Below are 22,689 nucleotides of genomic sequence, written 5' to 3'. Positions count from 1 at the left end.
TTCACTTTCCAGAGAAACAAAGTACACAAATACATAATGGTTAATATAATCATGAATTTAATAAGTTCAAGACAGAAATCACTTGAGGTTGTAACTGAGAAGAATGGATGGTGGGAAAATTAAATAGGATGTTCTAAGAAACTATCCATAGCCATGTGACATTAATCTTGTAAGCTGAAGAATGAGAAGAATCCAATTGTGTAAGAACCAGAAAATAGGATGAGTGTGGTACATGCTAGAATTTAAAACCAGGCCAGGGAATTTGGAAATTAGTAGCATTAGAAATGAGTTTAAGTTGGAGGTTGGAAAAATATGAAGAGAGCTTGCATGCCAAGAAAATGAACCTTTATTTTATTTAAAATACAACAGAAAGCCACAGAATGGTTAGGGCAGAGGAGTGACATGATCTCATTGATATTTTAAAATAATCACTTCCAGGATGCCTTGGTGGCTCAGCTGATTAAGCATCCAACTCTTGGTTTCAGCTCATGTCATAATCTCCAAGTTCTGAAATGAGCACTGTGTAGGACTCCATGCTCATTGTGGAGTCTTCTTGAGATTCTCCCTCTTTCTGTCCTTCCCCCTCTGCCCATTCTCCTGCCCATATGTTCTCTCTGTCTCTCTCTCAAATAAATAGATAGATAGATAGATAGATAGATAGATAGATGATAGATAGATAGATAGATAGATAGATAGATAGATAGATAGATAAAAGCTTAAAACATATTTGGAGATGCATTTTGGAGAATGAATTAGAAGAAAGCAAAAATTAAAACTGCGTTCTATTATTACCTGTTTCAACCTCCCTTTTACCCATGACTTGCTAATTTCTGTATTCTTCCTATTTTGATTTGCCAGAATATTTCTTACAAAGTGCATTTGTCCTCTGAATGCTTCAACCTCTTTGAAATTTTTCTGATGTAAAGGCATAGATACTCCCTTCTATGATGTGTCTCTATATTATTTACCATTATTACAGCATCTACCCTTTCTTTCTGTATTATGTGTTTATATAGCAGTTTTCCTATGAATCTATAAGTTATCTGAGGGGATGATATAGTATTATCTTTGAATCCAAAATGGCTAACAAAAGTATAACACATCCGGAAATTTTTGAAATAAATAAATAAATGGAGATGTTAAAATGAATCTCCACAGACATTCAGGTTTTTTAATTTTTTTATTTTTTCAAAGATTCTATTTATTTGAGAGAGAGCAAGAGCAAGAGTGGCAGAGGAAGAGGGAGAAGCAGACCCCTTGCTGAGCAGAGAGCCCAATGTGGGGCTCAATCTCAAGACCTTGGGATCATGACCTGAGCCAAAGGCAGATACTTAACAGAACGCACCCCTCGGGAGCCTCGACATTTTTAAATTGTATTTTAAAAATTGTATTCCCATAAAAATGTTTACTGGGAAGTAAATCAGTTCTTTTGGATGCTATACTCTGTTTTTTCACCAAATTCTAATTAATTTTCATATTTTTTTATCCACCCACCTTCATGAAATCATTCTGAAAGCCATTATCCCTTTGGCTTCTATAACACTTTTGAGAATAATCCTTATTCCATTTTGCCTTACTGTAAAGTTATTAGTGTGTGTGAGTGTGTGTGTATCATATTCCTACTAGTAAGTAAACTCCCTGAAGATAAGAACTGGTTCTTATCCTATTATATTTTACTACGCATGATAATGAGTCTGTTCTTCTCTTTAGCTCTTATATCACTTTCCTTGTTTTCTTCTATTATGTCCATATTAATTGAACAAATCCTATTATCTGATCAAGATAGCCTTAGTGTGCTTCTTAGCTTGCCTGAACTTTTGACATATTTCTTCCTGGTTCCAGGTATTGGATCTCCCTTTTCTTAGAGCATTTACTTGATAAAACTTTTGACTGAAAATTTTACCTGTGCCCCTTTAAGATGTAAATATGTTCTCAGCCTCATGCTAGGTTTATTTGGTAAAATCCAGAAATGTCTTTCTCAAGGATCTAGGAGCCATCCTTTTAAAATGTAATCATCAAGAAAGATTGCACTCCAAATCCCCCCTTTGCTGTGGGAGGGTAGGAGCTTAACCTTACTTAGCAAACACAGTATAGCTTTGCATTGACCAGTGTCCCTCTTAAAATCCTTCAGTACTCATTCACTAAATCACATCAATGCTTAAATTTAACCTCCCGTCTTTTGTTTCAATAGAGTTGAATTCAGGCTATCTCTCTATTTACAATAGTTTTTTTTTTTTTTTTTTTTTTTTTTTTTTTTTTTTTTTTTTTTTTTTTTAATTTATGATAGTCACAGAGAGAGAGAGAGAGGCAGAGACACAGGCAGAGGGAGAAGCAGGCTCCATGCACCCGGAGCCCGACGTGGGATTCGATCCCGGGTCTCCAGGATCGCGCCCTGGGCCAAAGGCAGGCGCCAAACCGCTGCGCCACCCAGGGATCCCTATTTACAATAGTTTTGAATAAACTCTTCCTTGCCTATTTATCTCTGCTGCAATTATCTTTTGACATATTCCTCTTTCAATTGTTCACTTGCAGATGACTATCTTCTTCTTGGTGACTGATGCTGGGATAGGCAGACATAGTGTGCAAAATTGAATCAAGTGCATTCAAACTCCCGAAAGTCTCCAATTGTTTTTTTGGTTTATCAAGTTTTTACGATCAAGCTGATTTTGAATGATTTTACCTATACTATGGGTATACTGGTTCCTTTTTCTCTCCCATGTATGCTTTTGACAGATTTACTGAAGTTTACTTGGTCACCAAGTTTTGCCAAAAATTTGCTCTACATCATTTGTAGAATGGTGTTTCTTTCAACTCCTACACTTGTGTATTTAACACCATGAATTTGGGTCATCTAATATAGTAAAGTAGACACTTCTGGCGGCCATATGGACTCCATTCCGGATGTACCACACACTTCTTTGAGAATTTTACATAATGTTAAGATGGAGATGGCAAACTTTATATCTTTATTTATTTTAAAGACTTTATTTATTTATTCATGAAAGACACAGAAAGAGAGGCAGAGACATAGGCAGAGGGAGAAGCAGGCTCCATGCAGGGAGCCTGACGTGGGACTCGATCCCAGGTCTCTAGGATCACGCCCTCGGCCAAAGGCAACACTAAACTGCTGAGCCACTTGGGCTGCCCTATATCTTTATTTAGTAAATGAATATGCAATAAAGATAACCTACGTAAATGACTTGGCCAAAGTAGAACTAGGATTAATCTTGTGTGTTCCATTCTATATCTTTCAACCGTAGTAATTCCCTGTATCTTCTGATAGATTCATGACTGACAACACAGCTTCCTATAGCCCAACATGATTTCAGGAGAAAATTTTTTCAAACCTCCTTCAGGAAAAACACATTTCTAAGGCTAAAAACACTGTAAGGATATTTAATGACATTGATGCAAATAACTGATTTTTTTAAAAAAAAATTTAATATATGTGCTTTAAAATACTGAAAATCAAGATACCTTTGAAATAGATCTAGCATTTACTTAATCCTTAATAAAGATTAATAAGAACACAGTGGAAGAAAAATAACACAAAATTGCCTGAAAACTGCAGGATGCCTCCATTGTTCTCACTTTGTTTTGTTTTTAAAGATTTTATTTATTTATTCATAAAGACACAGATTGAGAGAGAGAGAGAGGCAGAGACACAGGCAGAGGGAGAAGCAGGCTCCATGCAGGGAGCCTGACATGGGACTGGATCCTGAGACTCCAGGATCATGTCCTGGGCCGAAGGCAGGCACTAAACTGCTGAGTCACCCGGGCTGCCCCTTGCTTTGTTTTTGACTGCAAACAGAATAGGAGCAAAAAATGCAGATTTGAGCAGCAGAATAATGTCCAACCATAGCAACACAAAATAAATAAACACCCCCCACACATACACACACAAACAAGCTGGAAACTATTTTAATAATAAATTATATGCTAAAAAATAATAACAAAAATTATTCTGTAACTGTGTATTATTGAAAGTAAATTGCCTATGTAAGATTAGAGTAAGAGATCAGTCAGTCTTCAACGTTAAAACATCCTCTTTTAAAATTTCCTCCTTAGGTCATCTTAGCTACTTAGATAATCTCCATATATGATGAGCTTTTCAAATGAAGTGCTTTTGCCATCTCTGGAAAAACTATGTAAGCAAATGCTTATTCTGAAACTTGTACCGTTAGGGATGTTTCTCTGCTGTGGTTGGACTAAAGGCACACATTTTTTCTACTATTTTTGCTTTGTTTTCTTCTTGTTTCTGAGTATATATACATACGTATTTAAAATAGGTAATCCATTCATAGACATAGTAAATGAGATAATTTTAAGGCTATAACAATTCCTTTTACCACCTACATGGAAGTGGGAGTATACTTCTTTCCACTAGTACTGGTTTTGACCATGGTCAGTGGACTGAATTTCTTTTCTCTAGATTTTGGCTTGACCATATCACATGCTTTGGCCAGTGAAATATTAACTGGTGTAACATAAGCAAAAACTGAAAACACACATGCATGGTAAAGTACTCATTTTTCTAGGTCTGGTATCATCATGGACAACAGATGATGAAAATGACCCGCTAATCCAAGGATAAGAAATAGGTGAAACATACCTGAACCCAATATGTAGCTTAGACTCAAGTCCAGCTTAGCTCAATCTAGATTAATTGAATTTCAACCAATCCAGTACCTGAAATAGAAAAAAATGATAATCATTTAAAGCTGTTAGGTTTTGGGGTTGTTTATATGCAGGTGACTAATACAAAATGGTACAAAAATCAAATGCTACAATGAAAAGTAATTCTCCTCCCTACTGCATTTACTAATCACCCAAGTCCTTGCCCAATTGTTTATATATCCTTCAGATATCCTACACATAATTAGCAACAATATGTTTTTATAGACACATATTTCAAAAAAATCCATTTTTATACTCACTATTCTATATCTTGACTTTTTAAACTAAGTAAACCTTTAGGACTTCATCAATGATAATAATTAATTGCCATTTGTGAAGTGCCTAGTAAATGTCAAGAAATTTTTATGGACTATTTACTTAATATTAATAATATTTTTGAGATTTTTTTATTACTCTGATTTTGCAATTAACAAAATGAGATTCAGAAACAATTTTTATATTTTCCAAGCTTGCTCAATGACAGAACCAAAAATAGAACACTAATCTGGACGATCTCAAATCTTTGTATTTAATCACATATATACTAGTTCTATAACTAAGTACAAAATGCAATGACAAAAATTCCTAAGTGAAACATGAGGATCCCTCCATGTTTGTTTTCTTTATATAGAAGGTAGGTTATTTAGGTGTCCTGCTTTTTGGCCTATGAAGTAATGTGACCCTATGTGTGTCAATATGATGGAGTAGGATGTGTTTAAGGAGCATGACTCTTTTCTCTGACTATTTAAAATTGTTTTTTATGGGGCACCTGAGTGGCTCAGTTGGTTAAGCATTCAACTCTTGTTTTTGGCTCAGGTGATGATCTGAGGGTCACAGGATCAGGCCTCACATGGGGCTCCATGCTAAGCTTGGAGTCTGCTTGTCCCTCTCCCTCTGCTCTTTCCCCTGTTCACAAAATGGAAGATAAGCTAACAAACACAAAGGATGGATATAATGTGTCGACACCATGGAATAAAATGATATTTAAAAACAATACAGTTTGGAGGTATTCTAAAATATGTGTGAATATATTAGGCTAAGTAAACTTAGAACAAAATTAAAAATCTTTCTAAATCTACTTCCCCCAGAGTGGAGATTTTATAACAACTGCTTAATTACATACATGTTCACAGCTTGTTAATATTATTAAATATTTAAAAAGCATATGATTTTTAACACCTGAAAAGTCTTTTTTTTATTTTTAAGAGCATACTTCCACTTTTAAGAATACTTAATCAATAGTTTGATTTTTTAAATACAGTGTAATAATTAATTTTAAGTGTAAAACACTTAAGAGTTTAAAGGTCATGAAACAATGGGTAGGGAAATTTTCTAGGAAGTAAATATTTGACAATTACGCATTTAATTCATTAAAGTGTCACATTATTATGGGGTTTATTTCTTTATGACACTATGATTTAATGCTGATATCAAATTATTTTTCTTAGGAAGACAGTATTGAGATTTCATAAAAATTAAAAATATTATACAGTAATTTATGTTTGGCTATATATCAAAAGGAAATGAAATCACTATGTTGAAAAAATACCTGCACTCCTATGTTCACTGAAGCATTATTTACAATAGTCAAGACATAGAAACAAGCTAAGTGCCCATCAATGGATGAATGAAGAAAGTGTAGTGTACTTAAGAATATGAAATATTCTTAAGCGGTAAAAAAAGGAAATTCTACCATTTGCAACAACATTGATGGACCTGCTTAGGAAAACATTACTCTGAGTGAAATAAGTCAGACAAAGACAATCTCAGCTGTATGTGGATTCTAAAACAAACAAAAAAACATAGAAACAGACGCTAGATTAGTGACTGCCCAGTGGTGGAGAGCGGTAGAAATTAAGGAAATGGCTGAAGACAGTCAAAACACACAAGAGGAATAAAGGCTGAAGATGCAATTTACAGCACTGTGGCTATCATTAACCATACTGTATTAAATATTTGAAAGTTACTAAAAGAGTAGATTTTTAAACTTCTCACACACAAAAAAAGAAAAAAAGTTGTAACTATGTGAGATAACAGATGGGTTAGCTAAGCTTATTGTGGAAATCATGTTGCAACTTATTCATATATAAAATCACTATATTGTATAGCTTATACTTGCACAATGTTATATCAATTAATGTCTCAATAAAGCTGAAAAAGATTTTCTTTCTTGGATTTCCTCTCTGAGACACGGGGTAAAATTTATTTTATTCAAACCAATAAACTAAAGTTGTATATATACTATTTGATAGGTTTGGGGAAATTAACTGTTAAAAAATTAAAATGATGTAAAGGAAGCAACATTTTAAAAATGGACTGTAACATATGTAAACAAAATGTAAGCTGAAGCAGCCCTGTCTATTAAGATGGATGAAATGTCTGAAAGTTCTATGCCACTAATTATGAGAGTTTAATCTTTTCCCAGTATTTTATAAATTCATAGATAACTTAGGTTCTCGTTGTCATCAATGCTTCAGAGAACACTCTCCTAAATTTTTCACTTTATGGATTGAGTTACCTTCATTAATGTGTGCTTTCTTTTTCATATCATATTAAACTAGATATGATAATTAGTCACTTCTTATTTGTATACCTTAATGCATTGCCTATGCATTTGCATACATGGATTGTCAGATCTAATGAAGCATAGTCATGTGATGGGTCCACCAAAGGTAGTCAGATGCCAAATATTTTTTCAAAAATGAATTGACTTTCTAAATAGAATCATTTAGCATTTTATATCTGAAAATTGCCAAAAACAATGATTTAAGTTTTGATACAGATGGCATTAGCTTGAGATTGGGAATGTAAAAAATAGAATTTTACTTGGCAAGTAGGCAGTTTTGTTTCTTGATGTCCCTAGTATTTCCTGACTATATTGAGACACCATCAAGTACATTTCATTGATCCAAGTACATATTGAGTGAATTCAAGATTCACAACCCAGTATCAGTTGAGTGTGCAAACATATCTAATATTTTTGGTTCAACCAAAAAATATCAGGTCCTCATAAATACAAATATTTGAAGGTAACTAGGTAATGGGGAGCAGTAACTTACTATGATGAAGCCCCTGTTGAAGATGAAGAATTAGAGAGTAGAGCTTAGATTTGTGTTCCTGCTGGCTTCAGCTGCCCATGTCCTTCTTATCTATTCTCTTTGGCATAGGTAATTCATTCCTAGTGGTAGTTCTCATGGTGGTACATTTGCTTGTATAGAGAATGAATGGTATAGAAATGCAGTTTTACTTTTCTTATCTTGATTGACCTTTTTTGCCCTCTCAGTTGGATTCCTGATACTTTTCTGACTCTAGTTTTTTAAGTTATCAATGAATATGATGAGCTCAAGGGTCCTGTTTCTAAGTGTTGTGTGCCAGCAGCAATCTTGCTCTAATGTATGCACTTGTGAGAGATCTGAAGCAGCAGTTAAAGAATTAATTGTTTGCAAATTGGACTAGAAATGTTTTGTGAATGTTGAATTAAGCAAACATAATTAAATATAGAAAATTTGATGTGAATTTACTTGAAAATATCTAGATTATCTGTGTCGGGATTAGTAGTTCAAAACATAAAAATGGTTTATGGTTTAATACAAAAACAAAATCTACTTAAAATTTTTTAAAATATTTTATTTACTGAAAGAGAACGGAGAGAACAGGCAGAGAGAAAAGGTGAGGAAGAAGCAGACTGTCTGCTGAGTGGGGAACCCAATGCAGGGGTGTATCACAGGACCCTGAGATCATGACCTGAGCCCAGCTTAGATGCCTGACTGGATGAACCATCTAGATGACTCAAAATCTACTTTTTAAATTCTTACTTTCTGGGGCACCTGTGTGGCCCAGTTGGTCAAATATATGCTTTGGCTCAGGTCATGATCCCAAGGTCCTGGGATCCAGCCGACCTATCTCTGCTCAGCAAGGAGGCTGCTTCTCCCTCTCCACCTGCCTGCCACTCCACTTGCTTGTGCTCTCTGTCAGATAAATAAATAAAGTATTTTAAAAATTAAAAAATAAATTATTAATTTGTTATTAGCATCATCTGTTAAAACCTAAACATTTATTTTTGGCATAATTTATAAAGCTACTGAAGTTAAACTTCAGTCCCAAGATAACACATTAGTGTCTCCTTATCTAAGTGTCCCCAAACTTCTTCAGTCATGTGACACTCCGATTTATTTCATTTTGTTTTCCTATTACCAACTTAGTTTTTAACAGTTAAAGAAAGTCAGTGTTGTCAGATTTGTTATCCTGTATCTTACAGTTGCTTCTTTGTCTTTATTTTTTTCCTCCTCATCCTCAATTAAAAAAAAAAAAGTTTGTTCTAAATGCAAATGTAAATTTATACTAGAATTAGTAACACCCAATTTCCTTCAATTCCCATCCAAATCCTTTACTTCTCCTCTCCTGAGTTCCTGGCAAATGATCTTGGATCTCCAGGCCATAATGAATGGTGGTAGCAGGAATGGTTTGAACCGAATAGTGAAAACTGAACTGTAAGTTAATAACTTGTGTCTGTCATACAATTAAAAGTTGATATGATGATTATGTTCCTGTTGAGAGTGAGGAAATAATTGTGTTGAGCAAGAAAGGACTAGCTAATTCCTTCATTACTTAAGGTAAAGTCCTTTCAACAATAGCAAAAGCAGGGATATTGTTTAAAATCCACATAGGATTAAGCAGAGGAAGATGGTAACTGCTGTTGCTAGCAGTATAAACTTACATTTTGTTCTGGGACATGAAATCAATGTGATCCTACATTCTTCCATTTATAGTTTGACACAGGCAAAAATTAAACTCATTCAGAGAAATCATATTGAACATAACAATTGTTCACCTATTTCTTTAAGTTCTGAAAGGATAACTAGATTGAGATTTGCTGGCTAAAGGAAGCCTATGAACATAATTTTATTTTTATTTTGTTTTCCACTCTCTGATAAATAGAGATTTTTGTTTTGCCAATGAATCTGTTTCAAATTTGACTGACCCATCACGGAGGCTAAAATGCATATGCTTTAAACTGGACTAATTCCTTCATTCCAAGGATAAAAAAGAGTTAATGGTAGTAGGCTTCAGGGAGTCTAAGGCAAAGAGGTTTTTTTGTAATCTAAAGAAGACATCACACAAAACCTTGTGTACTAAGAGCCACCTATCTTTGTATCTATGAAATAAGCAACAGTATGGGCAAAAATTTAGCTTAAATTGAGAAAAGGCTAGGAGGGTTCATCCTTTACCTCATTTCAGGGACTCTGAGATCTTTAGAGATCTAACCATAAATCCCTCCAGAACTAAGACATTTCTGGTTTATTCTAATGGATAAAATTTCAACTTTTGAATTGAAACATTTATTCTCAGCAAAACAGAAGATGTAATCAAATGCATTATTAAGTTTTCTAACTATTAGATAAATCACAGTGAAAATACCTAGCATATCACCTAAATAATCTATTTTTTATTCATGATTTGCTTTCCTCCAAATTAATTTCAGTAGCTTTTATAATAGAAATACCATTAAGTAAAACAACATTCTGTAGAATATTTTGCCATGTCTATTGAAGATATTCTTTAAAATTGTCAACCCTAAATCAATAAAACTAATATGATCTAGTGCTAAGTACTCAGTTAATTTAACTAATTTAATCATCAAAACAAATACATAGACATTATTATTGTAATCTCTATTCTATAGATGGTGAAAATTGTGATAGAAATAAATTAATTCAAAATTTCTGAAATCACCGAGGTGATCTCTACCAAACCAATTTTATGAGCCCATGCACTATAGTTGTATTTATTTATTTATTTATTTATTTATTTATTTATTTATTTACTCTTTAATACACTATAGCTTTAAAAGAGCATAGACTAAAATGTGAAATGGTAATTGGAAACATTAGCTGTTCTAGATATTACCTATATACATAGACTTAATGCCATCTTTTCTAAACAGAATATGTAATATTTATAGTGTAATTACATATAATATCTTAGTGTGTATCTTCATGTATGTGGTATGTATATGTGTGTTTGTGCGTGTAGACCTTGACCCAGGAATTTCACTTTTATAAATAAACCTGACTGAAAATTTTTAGAGATTATACATTACATGCAGGTAGTAAAATATTACCTACAGGACCATTATAGTGAAAGCAACTTAGAAACCAACTAAATATCCCTAATCAAGAGTCTGTAAGGAAAATTATGCTTATATTCATATGTGTATATATATATACACACACATATATATATATGAAATTTTGGAATAAATTTAATAACATTGGGAAATTTTATTTTATTTTTAATTTTTTTTAAATTTTTATTTATTTATGATAGTCATGGAGAGAGAGGAAGGCAGAGACATAGGCAGAGGGAGAAGCAGGCTCCATGCACCGGGAGCCCGACGTGGGATTCAATCCCGGGTCTCCAGGATCGTGCCCTGGGCCAAAGGCAGGCGCCAAACCGCTGCGCCACCCAGGGATCCCGGGAAATTTCAACTATGCAAAATTATATAAATATCTGAAGTCAAATATTTATAATCATTATATTTATTTGGTTGATGATTATTTTGACTGTCACTACTTATCAGACAGAATAAAAGATATATAAAGATAATCAAGACAAATAAAATTCTTGCCCTTATGGGCATCTATCTGTCATGTATCTATGCACCTATCTACCTACCTCTCCATCTCTATCAATCCACCATTACTGTGTAACAAATTACTCTAAAACTTAGTGACATAAAACAGTTACTTTCTATCAGATTCTTGCTCTTATATCTGTGAATCATTTAGAGTTTATGTAATCTAAACAGAACTCTTCTGGTCAGCTGCTGTCCAACTAGAGGGGACACTAGAAATCGGGAGGATGAATAAATCTGTGGATAACCCCAGCAATACTTCATTACCCTGATAGTAATAGATCACATACTGCAGTTTTTCTGAATCTCCCAAAAATAGCCTCTCTGTACCTGCTCAGAGGCACCCACACCAGCTTGTCTAAGTCCCCCTTCTTAGAATTCTATGTTCCACATCTACCAGTGCCCCCCTTTTGAACTCCTAAGACATAGTTACCAAGTGAGTAGTGTCTCTTCTTCTTCAGGTTTTCCATTCAATCTCTGTAGAGTTTTTACCAGAAGCCTTACCAGAACCAAACTTTGCAGGAGTCTGGGTTCTACATTCATGAGGTCTTCCCTCCACACTTCTCTATTTTTAACAATATTGGTATCTTCCTTTTTCATTCTGTGGCTTTAGGGATGGTAAGTGCTTTTCATAGCTACCTCCGTGATAAATAAATGTTTCCTTTTGCTTTTTAACTAATACATTTGTTTCTAATAGTTATTGAGATTAATTCCTATTAAAACATCTGTTAAAATAACTGGTATGAATTACGTTTACTGACTAAACTTGGATTTACATTCCATTGGCCAAAGCAAATCACATCACAAGCCACACCCAATGTCTGGGGAGTGGGTTTATGTACTCTTCCTCTGCTAAGGAATTCAAGCTGTCACACTGTAATCTATTCACTGATTTATTTTCTTCTACCATTATTTTTTTCACCTTTGCATATGCACAGAGAAGAAAGTAATTGCAAATATTTTTGTGTATTGTCTAAGAAAATAATTCAGCATATCCACTATTTTTTTTTACCAGGCATTTATATTTTTTCAGTTTTTCATTTGTGCAAACTCATTAGGATAGTAACAATAGTTTACATTAATTAAAGGCTTACCAAGTGTGGCACTAATGTCTAATCCTTATTATAATCTTATAAAGTAGGTACTCTTACTTATCTTTATTTTAAAATTAAGAAAACTGAGTTGAGAGATCATAATTAGACCAGGGTTCCATACTTTATTTTAATTTTTTCAAGGTCCCACATTTTAAAATGTGGCATAGCCAGGATTCAGAAACAACTATCTGTTGGTAGAACCTATAAAACACTACTTCAAAATGAAACCTATTGAAATGAATAGTCACTTGGTTTTAAACATCCATCTAATTTTTCATGTAATTGCATGTTAATAACCATTTAGAGATTTTTTTAATAAAAATTACGTGCACTGAAACCATTCTTTTTTCTGTGTACCAGAACGTACAAAAAAACATGTGCTGACTTATTTACTGAATTCTCATAGTGATGTGCGTGTGTGTATGTGTGTGCATGCAGCTAATCATCTTAAAAGAGATTGTTTCAAGCATGTATGGTTTAAAGGATCTTTGGAAGTCACATAATATTTCTCAACATTATGATTTTAGACAACTTTGGAAAGTTTCAACTTAGGCAATATTTAAAATAGAAATATGTTGCAAATTTCCATTTTGCTAAAAGAATCATGACACAAATACAATTCAAGAAAGTCTTGGGGAGTGGATTAGTTATAAGCCTTATAAGCAATCTGATCATTAACTCTCTTCTTTTTACACTGATTATATTTTTGCTTTTCTTTCTTTCTTCTTAAGGTTAATATGTCTTGATTATCATTGTGTGGGTGCCTGTGCATGTGTGTGATGCGTGTGATGTGTGTGTATGCGTGTGTATGCCATATGTGTGTGTGATCACCAGTGGTTTGCTTTTTGTCATTTTGGAATGTCAGGTGAAAGGGAAATGACAGTGACAGACAAACTATTATATGTGTACCAGAAAGTACACAGAACTGGCATTGACTTATTCACTGAATCCTCACAGCGAGCGACATAAATCAAAACTCCCCATGACAGTAGAGAAAGGCCAGTAAGTTTTGGCAGAAAAATGATATAGGTATGGTTTTCAGAGAAAAAGAAGAGCTTCTTTCCATGCTGCCATCTACAGTCACTACAAGGAGCTTGCAAGTCGAATATTCCATAATGGGAATTTTTGAGTTAGAGGAATCTTTTACAGTGCTAATAGAGTTGATGATGAGAACTGAATACCTAAGATTGACTGATGAACAGATTGGTTTACATACACTTCTTTGGGTAGTAATAAGATGTGACATAATTTTTACTGTAAAAATTACTGCTGTAAGAATCCAAGATACTTTTTTTTTCAGATTTTATTTATTTATTCATGAAAGACACAGAGAGAGGCAGAGACACAGGCAGAGGGAGAAGCAGACTCCATGCAAGGAGCCTGACATGGGATTCGATCCCGGGTCTCCAGCATCACACCCAGGGCTGAAAGTGGCGCCAAACTGCTGAGCCACAAAGGCTGCCGAATACTCTTTTCTTATAGGGAAACAATAATGAAGTCTGCTTCTTGCCAAAAATGTATCCTATCAATTAGTACAAATGGAACTTCTTTTGTGGACTTATTATGCAGAGCATGTGCATAAAGTGTTATGGAGGATATAGTTATAAATAAGATATATTCTTCCCCTCATGGTAAAAAATTTCAAAAAATTATTTGCTTAAAATTATAGAGAGTAGATTAGAATTCTAAATAAGCATAAAATGCTATAAAAATTCAGAACATAGGGAAGTTACATTTATTTGGTTATAATTCTGGATAAAGATTTTCTATCTCTATTCGGGCACACAGAGGCAACTAGAAATAGCATAATTGTGTCTGACGAGATATCACAACATCACAAGTCTTTAGTCAGTCTGACCAATCTCATATACTGGTACTTGCAATACTATAGGCCTCATGCTCATTTCAAACACACACACAGCATTATCAAGAAACTCACACTTATTTTAAGTCATTCTTGTATAACATCTAATAATAGAGAAGAACAGTGAGTAATATATTTAGAGGTAAATTGAATGAATGAGTTCTAGAAATTTTTGGAAAGCTTTAATGGATTACAATTTACTCTATTTTGTCTTACTCTCAAATTCCTACGTATTCATGTGGTAATCTTAAAGGAGTTTTGGTATCACCCTATGACTCACAAAGGACTCGCCTCCCCTAAAGTATATTCAGCTCCAAATTGGATTGCTGCTGTAGCATTGAGTGGGGTCATGTGCCCAAAACCACACTGCTGGATCACTCTGATTTCCAGTAGTTTTCTGTCATAGAAATCTACACTCTGCTAACTTTCTACCATAGTGACTGGGTAGTGCTAAACAAACTAGCTACTTAAAAATAAATAAATAATAAATGAAAAAATATGTAAAAAATATATTTTGCCTGCCTCAGCCCATATCCTATTATTTTGGAGTTGAAACCTTATGTGTACTTGATTGTTAGAGTGGGTCTGAGAGTAATATCATACCCCATAATCCTCTTTTCCTTTAATCATAGGTTATTGTTTCAAATATGACCATTTGATCCAAGGGGAATTATTTAATTTCTATTCAAAAACCAACAGAGGGGATCCCTGGGTGGCGCAGCCGTTTGGCGCCTGCCTTTGGCCCAGGGCGCTATCCTGGAGACCCGGGATCGAGTCCCACATCGGGCTCCCGGTGCATGCAGCCTGCTTCTCCCTTTGTCTCTGCCTCTCTCTCTCTCTCTCTCTGTGACTATCATAAAAAAAAAAAAAAAAAAAAAAAACAGAGGGCGGCCCAGGTGGCTCAGCGATTTAGTGCCACCTTCAGCCCCAGGTGTGATCCTGGAGACCCAGGATGGAGTCCCACGTCGGGCTCCCTGCATGGGGCCTGCTTCTCCCTATGCCTGTGCCTCTGCCTCTCTCTCTCTCTCTCTCTGTGTCTCTCATTAATAAATAAAATCTTAAAAAAACAGATTTCTCTTTCTTTGAAAGTTGAACTAAATAATACTACTATATCAAGTTAGTAAATTGATGCTAAGATCTCATTAGCAATATAACATCACAGTGAAAGTCTGATAATTTCTTTTGCCAAAACTCTCACAACTGCCCTAGATCACACTTTTCCTGAGGGTTATTTACAATAAAATCTCTCTCTCTCTCTCTCTCTCTCTTTTTTACTTGTTTGCCAACAGTGCCCTGAGAACAATAATTATCTTAGTAAAAATAATCAACAGTAATCAATAGGTGAAAAAAATACCTTCATATGTGAAGTTGTTTTTTTTTTTTGAAATTTCATTCAGAGAGAGAGAGCACAGTGAGAGGAGAGGCAGAAGCAGACACCCTGATGAGTCGGAGCCCAATGCAGGGCTCAATACCAGGACCCTGAGGTCATGACCTGAACCAAAGGCAGACACCAACCATTGAACCACCCAAGCACCCCTAGATAGTTTTAATTTACAATTTCTGTGATCCTCAGCATATATATGTACGTGTATATGTAAACTATACATATTATATATATGATTGGATTAGAATTAAAATATCGAAAGCAGGTAGAATCACTGATATCCCTTGAAATATGTAATTTTACACATACATATAATTCTATATGTGTGTGCTTTTAATGGATTTATACTATCTGATCTTCTTGGATCTTAACATAATAATAATCTATCCTCTCAAGTAAAATATGGGACACTGGTAGTCCCTGAAATGACAGCAAACATTAGTTGGCTGGAGCCTAGAATAAAGTACCTATGGAAGACAATGGTTTAAATCATTTAACAGCTGCTGTGCTATATTTCTGTGGTAGGAATGATGACTATATATACACTAAATTCTCCTGACTACACAGAAGAATTAGCAACAACAATAAAATGACAAGTTCAAAACTTCAAATGGTTCATGGCACAGTTAAAGAACATGCTTCTATGATTTCTCCAAAAACATATTTTATGCTTTATAATAAAAGAGCCAATGTTTTTGAAACCAGATCCAAAGTTTGATTCTGAGGACAGAAATACAAACAAGGGACCTGAATCCAGATCCTTTCAAGGTCTTTTGCTGATTGGGAAATAGCAATATCCTGAAGATTATACTAGAGACATTTGAGAGTATTTAGATGAATCTGATACATTGAATGCCCAAATATTACTGACCTTTTTTTTACCATTTCCTTTTCTTCTATGCAAGGAGACTAAATTCCTTTTATTTTAAGAGTCTGGACTGTGTTCATCCGTAACAATCATTATTCTTCGTAATATCCAGTTTATTAACTATTATTATTTCCAGAATTATTATTAGTCAGTTTTTAAAATTCCTGAAGGGAATGAGTCCAAAGTCTGAACATGGAGGAGACAGCATTTGTACAAAAAGAAGAGCAATATTTTGATATTTTATGTCAGGCAAAATATGGAGCAATATGTATGGAAATTAATTCTTAATGCCAAAAAACAGTCAAGAAGGAAAATGAATTTAACGTGGGTTGAATTTAAGAATATAAGTAGATGGGATGCCTGTGTGGCTCAGCGGTCTAGTGCCTGCCTTCGGCTGGGGTGTGATCCTGGAGTCCCGAGATTGAGTCCCACGTCGGGCTCCCTGCACGGAGCCTGCTTCTCCCTCTGCCTGTGTCTCTGCCTCTCTCTCTCTCTCTCTCTCTCTCTCTGTCTCTCATGAATGAATAAATAAAACCTTAAAAAAAAAGAATATAGGTAGATATACCAGAGATTCTGGATTTAATGTGTTAGTTATCCCATGATGCTTTGGTGGATAACCAAAACCTAATCCAAATGGTGTCTATTTTAAATGAATTTGGAGTTCTGTGACTGTTTTGATATAATGTCCTTACATAAATCCCAAATCTAAAAGATACAAGGATGTTTAAGGGATTTATCTTTGGTAATATCTCTTGGGAGGTCTTCAAAGGACCTTCTTACATTTATGTCACCAAAACATCAAAAATTTATTTGTGAGGGAAGCACTAGTGCTCTTGACAGGTTCTGAATTGGATGTCTTCTTGAGGCAGGGGATAACAAAAAGAACAGGACTCTTGACATTAATAGCCATGCCAGTATTCCAGATTGGGAGATGCCAAAGTATAGCCCTTAGTATAGTGATTTTACACCCAATGTGGTCCCTGAAATGGGCAGCAAAGTAGGTATAATAATAATAATACTTTTCATTGTAGGCACCTCTGGTAGTAGCAAATTGACATGGACATTCTAGCAGTGAAATAAATGGACATCATTCAGTGTTATGTGATATTTTAAAATCAAAACCAAAACAAGACAGAAAAGGCACCACCTCATTTGAGCTATCATATTACAAAGTGAAGGTCTTTATCACATTGGAGAGGGAAGACCCAGGTTTTACAAAGTAGGCCGAATCCCTACATAGAATATCAGGTAACAGAGACACAAGTTTACATTATAACTTATAAAAAAAAGAAAAAAAATGTATACTGCTCTGACATATTCTCTCAGGTTGCTGGTTTTGACTGAGTACAGACAAAATAAGATGAAGGCTACCTTCTCTTCCACTTGGCCTATAATTTAGTAACTCCAACAACACATAAAATTCCTATACAAATTAGGATATTGTATAAACCCTCTAATAATTTATGCAAGGAGAAAAACAGACAAACTTGAAGTTAGGGAGAAAAACTATCACTTTTTCCATCAAATAACAGCTCTCATTTTTAAAGAGCTTCAACTTTGTTACTAAACCCTCAGTAGAGACTGAAAGGGACATCTTACCTATAATCATGTAGTCTCAGTTATACAACATGATTAGCTGTTATAAGATTCATTACTCTCTAGAGTCAGGCTCCTACAGATTCTGATACCATGTATGAGTTACATAATCACGTAGCTCAGACTCTCATGGCATCTAATTCTACTGAATTACCACCGCTACTTCCATTCTTATCTATAGCCTGTTAGGGAATTCTATAGAATCAATTGACTGGGAGAAAACAAAACAAAACAAAACAAAACAAATATATATATATATATATATATATATATATATATATATATATAATTATAACTGTGCACACACACATACACACACGCAAGATTTATTAACTTGTTAGAAGGAATTATCTCATTTTGGCAGCTGAGAAGTCTATATTTGGCAAACTTGAGATCCAGAAGAACTGATGGTGTAGTTCCAGATTGAGAGCTGGTAAACTAGAGACCCTAAAAGAGATGAATTTTCCATTGCAGTCTGGAGACAGGAATATAATGATGTTCCTATTCACATAAGCAAGAGGAGTTCTATTTATTCATGGGAGGGTTCAGCTTTCTTATTCCTCCAGACCTTTATTTTGTATTTATTTATTTATTTATTTATTTTTAAAGATTTTATTTATTTCTTCATGAGAGACACAGAGACGATGAGAGATAGGCAGGGGGAGAAGCAGGCTTCCCGTGGGAAGCCTGATGTGGGACTTGATTCCAAGACTCTGAGATCACACCTGAGCCAAAGGCAGATATTCAACCACTGAGCCACCCAGGCACCCTCCTCCAGACCTTTAATAGATTAGATGAAGCCCACTCACATTAGGGGAGGAGTTCTGCTTTATTCAGTATATTGATTAAAATGTTAATATCATCTACAACCACCCTCACAGAAATACCAAGAATAATGTTTGACAAATATCTTGGTGTCCTATGGTCCAGTTAAGTTGATGTATAAAATTAATTATCATAGGCCTGAAAGATAATTGTGTAGGAAAATCCTTTCAGGGGTAGAATTTTGAGCATGGCCTCTGGTTGTTCACTTTGCATAGGAAAATAATTGGTTGAAGGTACAGATATGCATCAATTCATTGACATTAACAATCAGGTGTGCTGACGAATAATTTTTCCAATAACACTAACTTTAGAAACCCTACAATCAAAAAATTAGGGAATAATTTGGTTAAGAAGGAAGATTAATGATGAACTTCTAAAAATTGGCAAAAAACATAGATATTTGTTATTTATATAAATGTTTTCAAACACATACTGATATATAAGAGACTTGCAGTCCCAGGTCAGATAAGATTTCTTATTGTGTGGATGTCAGTCAGGCTCTTTATGTGCCACCTAGTGTTTACTCTATAGACTCGTTAACAAACTGACAAGGGATGCTGGTATAGAATATGCTTAGCCTCAAATACGTAAGATTCTCATAAAGGTAAATCTGGCTACCTCAGCTGCTCAATTACCAAATGTCTATAGTGAAGATCAACTAGGAATCCTATGTATATGTTCCCAGAGGGAAGGGTGGAAGTAAGTTCTGGTGGCAGTTTAATGAATGTTTACCCTTTTGAATCAAAGAGTAGTAATCCTCCCCCCATTGATATTATCACTTACTATAGATAAGCATTTCCATTCTGTGTCTCTAATTTTCCTGCCCTCAGTCTTACCCACTGATTTATAGAATACATTATTTGCTACAATTATCATCCCATACAATGTTGCTTCTGACCAAGGCATTCACTTTACAACAAAAGAGTAAAGCAATGGACTCATACCCAAGGGAATCACTCACCTTGTTGGGTGCCTCATTACCCGGAAGCAGTTGGTCCAGTTATATAGTGGAATGGCTTATAGAAAATATCTGGACACTTGATGGGATGAGCACTGGGTGTTTTTCTGTATGTTGGTAAATTGAACACCAATAAAAATTAATTAAAAAAAAAAAAGAAAATATCTGGTAGAATTGAAGAAATGTTCTAAATTTTTTTTATTTATGACCACAAATGTTTTTTTCTGTCTTAGAAAACAGATTGGAAACTCAATGGTTGAAAGTGAGAATGACTCCTTTCATTATAATCCCTCAGAACACCCTCAAAAATGATTTTGTCTCCCCTCCCTATAATTTACTGCTTTGATGGTTTACAGGTGTTCATTTCCAAAGGCGGAATTGTTTTACAAGGGCACAGTGATGGTTTCAATGAACTCGAAATTAAAAACAAAACAAAACAAAACAAAACAAAAAAACCTTACTCTTATTGAGTTTCTTTTTTTTTTTTTTTTTTAAATTTATTTTTATTTATTTATGATAGGCACACAGTGAGAGAGAGAGAGAGGCAGAGACACAGGCAGAGGGAGAAGCAGGCTCCATGCACCGGGAGCCCGACGTGGGATTCGATCCCGAGTCTCCAGGATCGCGCCCTGGGCCAAAGGCAGGCGCCAAACCGCTGCGCCACCCAGGGATCCCCTCTTATTGAGTTTCTAATGCAACCAAATTAATAGGTAAAGGCCAACTGTTTGTAGTTACAATCTTAATAGTAAGGTGCAATATAATTTCTGCTACACAGTAGAAGCAGAGAGGATTATGTTTGTCCAACTCATGGGTTCTCAAGGCCACAGCAATCAAATATCAAACATAGCATGATATTTAAGGAATAAAAGTTTGAATCACCTTACTAAGCAGAGTATCACAAGCTTTTGAGGCACTGACTGAGTATAAATGGAACGTAGCATGGAAAGTGAAAGAAACAAGTTTTAAATAGCAACTAAATACCAGTTGTTAAACAAAGACTAGACAAATAATCATACTGTCTTCATTGTTCTGTATCTTATCAGTTGCCTTTTTTAAAGCTTTTCTTTTCTCAGCGCGCCATGACTACATCGGTCAGGAGAACTTGCGATTCTTGATCTCAGGATTGTGAGTTCAAGCTCCATACTGGGTATGGAGTATACAATAAATAAATAAACAAGTAAATAATATGAATTTAAAAAGTGAAGACTTTCTTTTTTTCTGCACAATTTTTATAAAGGGTTGATGGAATGACTTATTAATCAGTCTTTACAGGTTACAGGTTCTACAAACTAGAAGGGGGTTTGTGATTACACTAGAAAAGAAATAAAGACTATCTAATGCTATATATAGTATAGCATATGATGAGGATTTCAGGAAAAGAGCAAACACATTGTTACTTGCACATCATCTTTGTCAGTCACGTGATCTTGTTGCCATTGTTTGGGAGATAAGCTTGAATAGAAGGCTGTGTACTGGCACTGAGGAAAAGGATTGTTGGTACTCAGAACCATTCTCACCACCTTCCGTGCTCTCTCCTATAGTTTAGAAACATGTCTAGAAAACAAATTTCCCAGGGTGCTTTGTGTCAGGACTTTGGTTTAGATTATAATAATATGAGTGACTGTTAGATCTGGAAGGCAGAAGTGAAACAGTTCTATTCTTCCTTTTGCAGCAGAAAGCAAAAGCATGGATATGGTGAATGTGAGAATTTTTAGTGTCTGCTGGCCATTAAGAATCATTCTCTTCAGTGTTACAGCCTGCCCTGCAGCAACCAACAGCAGTGACTTCCCGTACCTTTTGAGCAGGGTTGGAAATAGGAACTTTATAATTCCCCCAAAGCTATCAACAAACCTGAGATCTATTGGTGGTATGCCCTGACCTTTTACTTCTCAGTCCTTTCAACAGATTTGTAAGCACTTAATTTGCTGTGCTAAACTCTAAATTGCTTGCAATATTTAAAGAGGTTTATGTTATCCTAATAGAACCATCAATGACAAAAGGTTATAAATAAAGTGAATGAGGATTTATAAAGATTTATAAAATAATACTACATGGACTTCTATGCTCATTTAAATAACACTATGCATGTGACAGAATAATTTCTAGTAAACAAAGGGCTCTTAATATCAGTAATCAAATAATATCAATAAATAAAAGGCAAACATCTACAGAGAAATTAGACAAAAGATGTTAAGAACCAGTACTTAAGAATGCGGTCATTGCTATCCCCTGCTAATTTCTTCTCTGAAAATCCAACTCAACAAAAATAGGCCAAAAAGCAAACAAAAAAAACAAAAAACAAAAAAAAAAACCTCACAGGAAGAAACAACAACAACAAAACCAACAAAGGGGAATAGATAAAGCATCCATATAATGTTACTTTAAGAAAAGGGGTAATAAAAAGAAAAGAAAAGGGGTAATAGGAAAACTTCCCAACAGAGAAAAAACATGGAAGAAAACCGAGACATTAAAGCAGATAAAATTTGAATCCAACACTCCCAACATTAACACAAAAATATTAAATATGTAATCACAACTTTTACAAAAAAAACACTAAGAACACAGGAAAGAATGGCCAGTAAAGAGGAAGATAAATAGGAAGAAAAGAAACAGAACAGTAGGATACATAGAAAAGTGAAATGAGAAAAATTAACAAAAGGAAACTAAATTCAAATAAGTAGTGAACAAGTAGTAAAGAAAAGACAGGAACCAAATATATAACATGTGCAAAACTGAATATGTGAAGGAGAAAATCAAATAAACAAATGTTCCGTTGAGTTTATTAGGAA

The 22,689-nt window shown here is 34.7% G+C and overlaps 1 long non-coding RNA gene across 1 annotated transcript in view; it reads right to left on the bottom strand.

The window, feature by feature from the left end:
- Positions 1–22,689, bottom strand: part of LOC140593784 (uncharacterized) — a 44,185-nt gene that overhangs the window by 20,778 nt on the left and 718 nt on the right. The gene's annotated exons all lie outside the window — the stretch shown is intronic.

The sequence above is a fragment of the Vulpes vulpes genome, chromosome 9 (genome assembly GCF_048418805.1).
Source record: "Vulpes vulpes isolate BD-2025 chromosome 9, VulVul3, whole genome shotgun sequence".
Taxonomy (NCBI): domain Eukaryota; kingdom Metazoa; phylum Chordata; class Mammalia; order Carnivora; family Canidae; genus Vulpes; species Vulpes vulpes.
Note: the sequence above shows the minus strand (reverse complement) of the source record. Positions and strands in the feature narration are given on the sequence as shown.